This window comes from Sorex araneus, chromosome X (genome assembly GCF_027595985.1).
Source record: "Sorex araneus isolate mSorAra2 chromosome X, mSorAra2.pri, whole genome shotgun sequence".
In the NCBI taxonomy this organism is placed as follows: Eukaryota; Metazoa; Chordata; class Mammalia; order Eulipotyphla; family Soricidae; genus Sorex; species Sorex araneus.
In genome coordinates, this window is record NC_073313.1 from 284,070,309 (window position 1) to 284,080,868 (window position 10,560).

At 39.2% G+C, this 10,560-nt stretch overlaps 1 non-coding gene across 1 annotated transcript; it reads right to left on the reverse strand.

Moving 5' to 3' along the window:
- Positions 1-2,252: 2,252 nt before the first annotated feature.
- Positions 2,253-2,357, reverse strand: LOC129400552 (U6 spliceosomal RNA). Its single transcript, XR_008627774.1, has one exon. It is a non-coding gene; the product is annotated as a U6 spliceosomal RNA (small nuclear RNA).
- Positions 2,358-10,560: the final 8,203 nt, after the last annotated feature.

Consider the following 10,560-nt stretch of genomic DNA (forward strand, 5'->3'; position numbering starts at 1 on the left):
CTGGCTGAGGCCTTCATTGCCTTATCTCAGTTGCATAAACTGATTTCCAACCATTTCCAATAAAATATTTTTCACTCAATGTGGAAAGAGAGCTGAACATTGAGGAACACATACCTGGCATGTTCCATAATCATGTGTACTTGACACCGCCCCCCAAGCCCCTCTGGGAATGGCACTGGGGTCTCAAGCAATGCCAAGCGGCATGGCCTACATGCCCACTGAGGAGAGCAGCCCTTAAGTACCGTGTGGGAGATCCTACTCCAAATTCATTTCTCTCGCATGGAAAGCGAAGATTTGTAATTTCATAATTGTAATTTTGAAGACATAGTTTATTCAAAGTTAATAATGTTTGAACCCATTAATTTCAAAATAATGATTTTTATAGTGTTGTGCCTTTTCTTTGTAATGACCACAGTATTTGCCAACTATTATTTTCTATTCAAAACCCATGATCATTGATATTTAAAGAGCCATGACTAGATGATCTAATAAAGCACATATTTGCTCAATTACCTGGTAAGCTTGAGTGCACAATGACATTCAAGCTAAATCATTAAAGCAAGAGAACAGTTAAGTGACTCAAGCACTGGGACAGTTTAGCTTTAAAGTTTGAATTAGTTACTTTCATGGGGAAGAAAAAACGGAGTTTACTTATGGAACTATTGTCCTTGGGAAGGTGAGGGTGGACTTGCTAAGAAAATAGTTGCTCAACTAATCCAATAGATAACTTTCACCCTTTTATTTTCTTATTCCACATCACAATGAGCCCAGTTCATAGGCCTGAAAAGGGAATTATATGGACAGTCTCTCTGGCTTTGCCAGCAGTGGAGAGAGAGATTGTGTTACTACAAGCCTTGGCTGAACTCCCATGTCGGTTGTGCCTTTTTAAATTTATTTTTTGTGCTATTATCAGGAGTTACTCCTGGCTCTGCAGTCAGGAATCACTCCTGGTGGTACTCAGGGACTGTGCGGAATGACGGGGATAGAACTCGGGTCAGCTGCATGCAAGGCCGACACCATACCTTCCATACTATTGCTGCAGCCCTGGATTGTGCTTTTTTTTACTTGAAAGAGAACGAGGTACAGTTTTTTAAAAATAAGTCCTAGGTTTTCATTCAGATACAGGTGATCTCACCTGCTCTCCTGCAGTGCTGATTGCGCATGTGGCTGTGAAGAGGAGCTTCAGTATTGAGCCTGGCTAAGCTGGAAGAATGCCTTTTGTTTAAGAGAAGCATGCAAGGTGCTCACATGTGGTCATCATTTTTGACAATATGGACTGTGAAAATACTAATATTTTTGCTTTATAAATTTAACTTCTATATGAAAACTGCTTCTAGCTATTTTGAACAAATTTTTGAAAACTGAATTTTACAATTCAGAAAGAATAGAAATGTGTTACTAGTGTTCAATACATAAAGTAGGGAATCTGTATGTAGAAAAGGTATGTAATCAAAGCACTATATATATATAAATATATACATGTATATCATTTGTGTATATTCTCTGTGTCATGTATATTTAATTCCTAATGTGAATTTAGAACTATTTACTCCTAAGTAATTTTGTTTGAAACAATTAGACTTATTTATAGCACCAAAGCTATCCCTATTAGATTTGAAAGAGATAACTGTACTTACAGGGGGCCAGAGCAGTAATACAGCAGGCAAGGTGCTTGCCTTGCATAACGCCAACCCACATTTGACCCTCAGCATCTCTTATGATCCCTGAGCCTTGTCAGGAGTGATCCATGAACACAGAGCCAGGCGTAAGCCGTAAGCACAGAGAGGTGTTATATAAAAACAATAAAACAAAACAAAATCCATAAAAATCTTTATATATTGAGTCTTTGGGAACGGTCCTATACCTTGGATGAGACCAGATGCTGAAGATGTAATCCTCAAGGGCAAACTCTACTCTGCTAATGAGACCTAATTTGTACAATAGAAAAGCATCATCTTTAACCTCCCAAACATTACTAAATAATTTACCTTTAAATCTATCATCCTGTGAAACTATGCTTTATCTTCCTCTCATTAATTCCAGACTACTATTTATGAGATTTATCTTTATCTACACCCTAAAGATGATATTTTCCTCAGTTCACAAATTTCTCCTCAGTTGATGCACTCCTCAATATAATTACTATTTAACTAAAATCCTAATTTTCCTACTTATGGAATACTCTAGTAGAGCTTAAATAGAGGATCTTTATATATTACATGGGATTGATGGGGCTGAATACCATGAACTATACCATGGTAAATTATTTTATTCAAATTTTTATTAGCCATTGTGCAGGGGACACGCTAATCTCTGTATTTTTCCAATTTTGGTATATGTGCTGCCAAAGTGAGCATTGGCTGGAGTCATAGCACAGCAGGTAGGGCGTTTGCTTTGCATGCGGCCAACCTGGGTTTGATTCCCCTACCTGTCTCGGAGAACCCAGCAAGCTAATAAGAGTATCCTGCCCGCATGACAGAGCCTGGCAAGCTACCTGTGACTTATTCGATATGCCCAAAACAGAAACAACAAGTCTCACAATGGGGATGTTACTAGTGCCTGATTAAGCAAATTCATGAGCAATGGGATGACAGTAATACAGTGATACAGTGATTTATTGGCCATTATCTCCTCTTAGTTTACTCAGACACCCATTGCTCCAATAAAAGGGTTTAATGTAAAAGTACTATATAATAAATGAAATAATATATTCCACAACTAAGAGAGACATCAGTCTACAGCTGCATCATGAGATCCACGGTGAAGCCTTGGTGATCTCCTTCCCTATCATTCTAAGCAGGCCAAGATCTGACTTCTGAGCTTTGGGGGGAGTTCATAAGTACCCTTATACAGTGTACATATCCAAGACCTGACCCTGGGGACTTGCAACAAGAGTTTGAATCAGTGTTATGATTTTTACAGAGTGGAAGGATTCCTCATATTCTTTGTTTCCTTTCATGAAATGCTTACTATTTCCTCTAGCACAGGCATATTTATTTTATTTATTTATTTGTTTGTTTATTTATCATTAAGTCCTCATGAGATACACAATGCAATGTTATTCATGTTTGGGTTTCAATAATATAATGATCCATCTTCCACACTTCACCAGTGTACATTTTCCATCACCAGTATCCCCAGTATCCCTTCAGCTACCCCCCACACTCCCCGCCTGCCTCTATGGCAGGCACTTTCCTTCTCTGTCTATCCCACTCCCTCTTTCCTTTGAGGCATTATGGTTTGCAATATTGAAACTGTATATCACTTTACCTACTTTCAACGCTCAGTTCTAGTCCAAAACTCACATTTTTTTCCACTTGTAGTAAGAAATGGACTGGTGAAGTTATCTACAGTTTGGAGCCAACAAAAGAAAACTATGGAAGTTTCTCCTGCTGCCATTTGCAGGATTAGCTGATGTCAGTATAGACAAACAGTATGCAGTGGTCTAGGATGAACAAAACATTGCTTTACTGAGAATCAGATTTGTTTTCTTACCAGAGGCATGTCTTCTTAGTCACTTAAGTTGAATGGTGAAGAGTATTGCATTTCTTGGTCTTTATATGTTCTTTGAAAGATAGCATGCCAAAGCAGTGTCAAATTTTAAGAATTTTTAAAATTCAAAGTAAGCCGGCTATAATATGAGTTACCCATATTTTATATGATATAACCCTTTTGCTAATTTTATCAGAGATGAATAAGTTTATAAATAGCTAAAACAATTTATAGAAAGTGTAAGAACAAGTAACTTGATGAAAGCAATTCTTATTTTCTCAAAGTAAACACATACACACATTATCCAAGATAACCAATGACCATGCATAGTAAAACAAGGTGTTTAAGATAGTTAGGGAAATAAAAATCAACACCACAATATCAATTCACACCTGTTAGATGGCTATTACAAAGGCTCAGAAAGGAACAAAGAGTATTGGTGAGGTTGTGATGAAGAGAGGGAAAGGAAACCTTGATGCATATCTGGCAAGAATGTAAATTCCTTGGGATATAACTTTCTGGTTTAGATTTTTTATTTTTATTTTTTGGTTCACACTCAGTGATGCACAGGGTTTGCACTCAGAAATTACTCCTGGCAGTGCTAGGGAACGATGGGGATGCTGGGAATGGAAGCGGGGTCAGTGGTGTGCAAGGCAATCACCCTACCTACTGTACTATCGCTCTAGCCCCATTAATGGTTTAGACTTTGCCTTGTTCACAGTTGATTTTGGTTCATTCCCTTCTTCACATGGCACCACCAGGGGTGACCCATGAGCACAGAGTTTAGAGCTTGAACTGAGCACTGCCAACCATGACTTCCTCAAAAAACCAAAAATCATAAACAAAAAAATAATTAAATGAATATTGACATACCCGACTTAGAAAATAGTATGTACTATAGAGATACATATGGATATAGAAGTATTGGAAACGGGTTGTAGCACTGTAGCATTGTCGCCCCATTGTTTACCAATTTGCTTGAGCTGGCACCATAACTTCTCCATTGTGAGACTTGTTGTTACTGTTTTTGGCACATTGAATGGGTATCTTGCCAGGCCTGTTGTGTGGGCAAGATACTTTAGGTAGCTTGCCTAGTTCTCCAAGAGGGACAGAGTTATCGAATCTGGGTCAGCCATGTGCAAGAAAAATGTCCTACTCACTATGCTATCGCTCCTATGTTAAAAAATATAAAAAAATTATATATTGAAAATAGTACATATGTTACTCAAACACCTAAAAGTAGAATTACCTTATGATATTCTTTCAAAGAAACTCAGAAGATAATAATTCTGACTTTTATAAAATACCTCTGTTTCCCAAATGGTATTCTGAAATCAATAAGCCAAGTCACACAACTTTATAAGAAATGTAAATTTCACCGTAGCAACATTCACAGTAACAGATGAGAAAATATCTAAGCATCCATTGATCTATTACTGTATCAGTCATCCCACTGCTCATCGATTTGCTTGAGCGGGCACCAGTAACATCTCCAATGTGAGACTTGTTGTTACTGTTTTTGGCATATTGAATACACCATGGGGAGCTTGCCAGGCTCTGTCGTGTGAGATAGATACTCTCGGTAGCTTGCCAGGCTCTCTGAGAAGGGTGAGGGAATTGAACCCTGGTTGGCCACGTGCAAGGCAAGAGCCCTACAGCTGTGTATTGCTCCAGCCCCTCATTGATTTATATGCATATGAATATTGAAGACATAGAAATATTAAACTGCATATCATTAAAGTATATATGTTTATGTAAGTTCTATGCAAACATATATATCACTTATAACACTTGTCATACTGCTGATCTTTGATTTACTCAAATGCATGCCAGTAACGTCTCAATTTGTCCCTGTCGCATGCTAGTGTAGTCCAATGATATCTGTTAGCTCCAGGAACAGGAAGAGCCTCAAATTGTTCATTCAGGGTTTTGATGAAGAAGTCTGACCATCTCGTTGGTGGGTGGCCACGTGGTCTTTTGATGTCCCACGGAATCCAATCATTAACAGCTCTAATCCAGCAGTCATCTCTGAATCTCATTACGTGTCAGAACCATCTGATTTTTAACGCCTTGGCAAAAGAGACAGCATCCTTGATTCTTAATTGTCGATAGAGGTCGGAACTTCAGATTCCTTCTCTCACTTGAGTGAAACGTGATACTCCTAGCATGGCTCTTTTGATTCCTCTTTGGGATACATGGATAGCATTCTCATTCTGTTTGCGTAGGGCCCAGGTCTCTGAGGCATATGTTATCGCAGGAAGAATGGTGGAGTCGAAAAGATGTGCCTGGAATCGAAGGTTCTTTGCCCTCTTAACCACTTCTTGTATGCTCTTAAAAGAGTTCTACACTGCTCTCTTCCTCCTGCACAGTTCTGGCACCAAGTCATTACTCAGGTTGATTTCTCGACTCAGGTACACAAAACTGCTGCATTCAGAGAAGTTCATTCCATTGAGAGCAAATGCGACATCAGGAATTAGTTCGTTTTTCATAAACATCATTTTGCTGAGATTCAGCTGCAGTCCGACCTTTCCACACTGATGGTCAAAGTCGGCCAGCATTTGTGCCGCTTGACTAATGTTTGGCATAATGAGAACGATGTCATCAGCAAAGCAGCGGTGGTATAGTTGACGACCATCTATCTTCACTACCATTCCATCCCATTCCAGTTGTTGCATAATGTTCTCGAGGGTGGCACTTAAGAGTTTTGGTGAAATAGTGTCACCGTGCCGAACCCCTCTCTTTACGTCAATGATCACTTCCTTGTAGAATGGTGAGATCCGAGGGGTGAATCCGTAATACAGCTCTCAGAGGATCTTGATGTACTGAGTTTGAACACCCTGCTTGGCTAGGGATTTGATGACTGCTTCAGTCTCAACAGAATCAAAGGTCTTCTTTAAATCGATGAACATTAGACAGAGCGGCATCTTGAACTCTTGCAAAACTTCGATGAGTTTGGTCACTGTGTGGATATGGTCGATGTGCTGAATCCTTTTCGGAACTGGGCTTGCTAGCATTGTTGTCCTTCACCTAGTGTTCTGTCTATTCTATTCAGGATGATTCAAGTGACAAATTGTAGATGACAGATAACAGGCAGATTGGGTGATAGTTGCTGATGTCATGGATGTCTCCCTTCTTGTACAAGAGAATGGCCCTGTTTTCCATTGGGTTTTCCATTGGGACAGAACCTTGTATTCAGACAGGTAGTGTGTGAAGAGTTGAGCCATTGCATTTATGAGTACTGGTGGCAGTTTCTTCAGGTGTCCGGGTCTGACCTTCTCTGGACCAGGTGCTATACATGTCTTTATCAATGAAATGGTGTGTTGGATTTTGGAAGGGAGGATGTTATGAATGACATATCCATCCTGCGGAATTTGCTATGTTGGCAGGTAGATGTGGCTGTCCAAGAGATCTGAGTAGAAGTCATGAATAATCCTCTCCATTGCCCTTCTTGAAGATGTGATAGATGCCTCAGGATGTCGGAGGGCAGTCATCTTGGTCTCATAGTTGGCGAAGGATAGGCGAGCATTGCAAATACTTTCCCCGGCTTCTGTCACATCGGCCAACACTGCTGCTCTTCTCTCTTTGAGAACTTCCTTTATCGCTTCTCTGCACAGCTCTGCAAGCTCAGACATTTAGTTTGTGGTTGCCTGAGGCTTGTGCCAAATCATGTTGGCGAATGAGCTCAAAAGTTTCCAAAGACAGGCATCTGTTTGTGGCTTTCCCACTCTCAGAATTTTTCGCGCAATCATGGAGGTGCTTAACCAGTCAATTACATTCCTCATTGATATTGTTAACCATGGCATCTTCCCGTGTTGCTGCAATAGTGCCAAAGAGCTCCCAATTGGAGGTCATTCTCGGAGATCGCTTCTTAGACTTAGACTTTGCAGTCCTTTCTCCCCACTCTGTGAAGTAGAATTTTGCATAAAGGAGACAGTGGTCTTATCCTGTTTGAAATTTTGGGACAACAGCGACATGAGTCATGCAAATCCTTCAATTGAATATGATGTGGTCAATTTCATTGTGGAACTGTCCATCAGGAGACGCCCATGTCCAACATTTAGATTCGACCTTCTGGAACTGTGAGTTACCATGAATGGTCTTGGTCGACATGATGAACTCAGACAATTTCTCACTGAGTTTGTTCCATTCTAGGTCATGGAACCCAATGTGCAGTTCTTTGGGCAACATTCTCAGTTCTCTTTTGGCATTAAAATCACCAAGAATGATCTTATAGAAGGTGTAGTCTTTATAGAACTTCTCCAGTTCCATGTAGAACTTCTCAATATCTTCATCATAGTTGGATGTTGGTGCATAGATGACAAAGATAGAAACTGCCAGCAGTGAGCCACATCTATTTAAGCATAATTGTCTGATTCAGGCTGTGTACCCAGCTACCCCCACACTCCAGGCCACTTTCTGGATACTCTGGATACAAGTGTAGACATTCGAATGAATCAATGCTCGTGGTCAAGTTCGTGTTGACAAGGACACCGATGCTACAGACGCCTCTGTTTTTGCATGTTTCAAGGAACGGTTCTTCTCCAGTGTTCAAAATAGAGTGATGTGATTGATGCCATCTTGTTTCAGTCAGACCAATGATGTTGTACTTGATCTTCTGCGCTTGCACCATCAGGTCCTCTGTGATGCTTCTGATGACAACATATGTGCGTTGAAAGTACAGACAGTCATTTCAGTCATTCTTTGTTTTGGTAATCTAGTTTGTCCTTGACATTTAATCAGCCTCTCCTTGCTCATCCTTTTTAATGCTGCCATATTGGGGGCTCTGTCGGTGTCAGGCAAATGAGACCCATTGTTGTTACTGTTTTTGGCATATCGAATATGCCACGGGTAGCTTGCCAGGCTCTGCCATGCAGGCAGGGTACTCTTGGTAGCTTGTCGGGCTCTCCGAGAGGGATGAAGGCTTTTAGGGTGGCCTTCAGTTGCCCTTACAGGTGTTCCCATGGTTCATACTATATTTGAAGCCCATCAAATATGGTGTGAAAATTATGGAAAATGGGTATTAAGTGTTCTATGCTGTGTCACATCACCGCTTTGCAACTGTGCTCTCCAGAAAGTGACCTGGAGCGTGGCGGTGTCTGTGTAGTGAGGTAGTGGAGGTCCACCAGTGAGGTATTTATCTGGGTCCAGTAGGGTGGGTGGTCTGAGTTTAATCCCTGGGGTGGAGCATCGGAGACTGTAGGAGTTTCCAGATCTTGTTGAGCCTGGAGGACAAGGTAGCAAATTTCTGCTTTACCTGGTTCTGTGGGCTTCACTCATGAGCGAGGTTTAGCCTGAGTACCCAGAAATTGGCCTGGAGTGTGGGGGTAGCTGGGTACACATATAATGGACAATTATCTAATAATTTTTTAAAAGGGGGATTCTGGGACCTGGCACAGTAGTACAGTGTAAGGCATTTCCCCATCACTTTGGTTTGATCTCTAGAACCCCAATGATCCCCTGAGTCTGCTAGGGGTGATCCAGAGTCACAAATGAGCCCTGAGCATAGCTGAACGTGACCTAAAAATACAAAAGGGAGAAACAGCGAGAGAGTGAGTGTGAGAGAGAGAGAGACATTCTTCTCTTTGCAACATCATAGATGAACTTAGATTATATTATTTTAAGACAAGGCATATATAGAAAATAAGGTGTGATTTTATACTTATATAGAGTCTGAAAACGAAAAATACATAAAATCAAAATAAAAATGTAATTACCATAAGTGTAGATACAGGGGAAATAGGAAAATTTTGTCAAAGTTACAGTTAGCATATAATAGGTATCAAAATTGTAGCATGGAAAGAATAGTTAACACCACTATATTAAATTTTGAAATTTTCTAAGAGAATTTTAATGATCTCAACACACAGTGGTAATTGTATGTAAGTGCATGTTAAAATGATGCACTGTAGTAACCATTACCTTATGTATATATGTAAAATTGTGTCGTATTCTGTAAATACACAATATTTTTATTAAAAAAGATTTGAAAGAATTGTCTCACTAGCAGCAAGTACTTCCTTCTGGCTTTTGTCTTCCATGTTTTACTAATTCTAACCATAGTCTATTATTTTGAACAATATAGTATTCCCTTGACATAAATTAGCTCCTATCGTCAGCAGCTATCATTGAAATACTCGTGGCATACCTATGTAAGTTCTTCTTATTTGTTGTTTTGGCTTTTTTGGGTTATTATTTTGGCTTACTGGTAACCCATTGTTTCTCAATTTTTTTTTCCTTGGATTTAGATTCCTATTCACTTAGGCTGTCTTATGAGATTTGTCTGACTTTTTTTACCTACTTAGGATTGATTCTATTTTCAAAGGAATTCAAGATTCACATAACTTAGCTTTGCTTTTACTTTTAAAGATCTTTTAAAGATAGTCAAGATTCACATCATTTCCTAGATGTAAGACAGCAAAAAGGAAGCTTATCAAAACCATCTTCCACTATGTATTTTATCAGGTTTCCTGACCAAATGAAATTGGTTGGCCATTGATGCAGACTTCAAAAAGAAAAAAAAATGAAGATTTTAAATAGACATAAATGAGAAAACATGAGCTTAGACGTTGCTGATATTTCTCAACTAAATTTCAAAGTTTGTAGACAGAAATTTAAAAAATCCCCTGAAACAGTCTGTAGCTTTGATATCATTATAAAACTCAAGTATTTAGTCCATCAATCAGGTTTTATGAGCAAAAGAGAGAGAGAGGTATTTGATCCTTCATTGTCACCACTCTTCTTAAAGGCAATTGAAATGCAGTTATAAAAATAACCTTGCTGAAAAGAATTCAAGAACTCTTTAAAAAGTCTTTGTTATTAAAAGAAAGTATCTCTGAGGGTTAGGTCAAAAGTTAAGAACTCTTGAAGATTAATTATAAAAAATAGTTTTTCTCTTCTATTAAACAAAATTATTGTTGAACATGTAGATTCACACACAGATGCATGCACACCTCTTAAAAAAAATCTTGATAGTCTTCCATGTAACTTTCCACTTAATAGCTATACACTGAATCTTGCTTTTCTGAGTGAAATTGTTATATATTAACCAATTCTCACACTATCATGGCC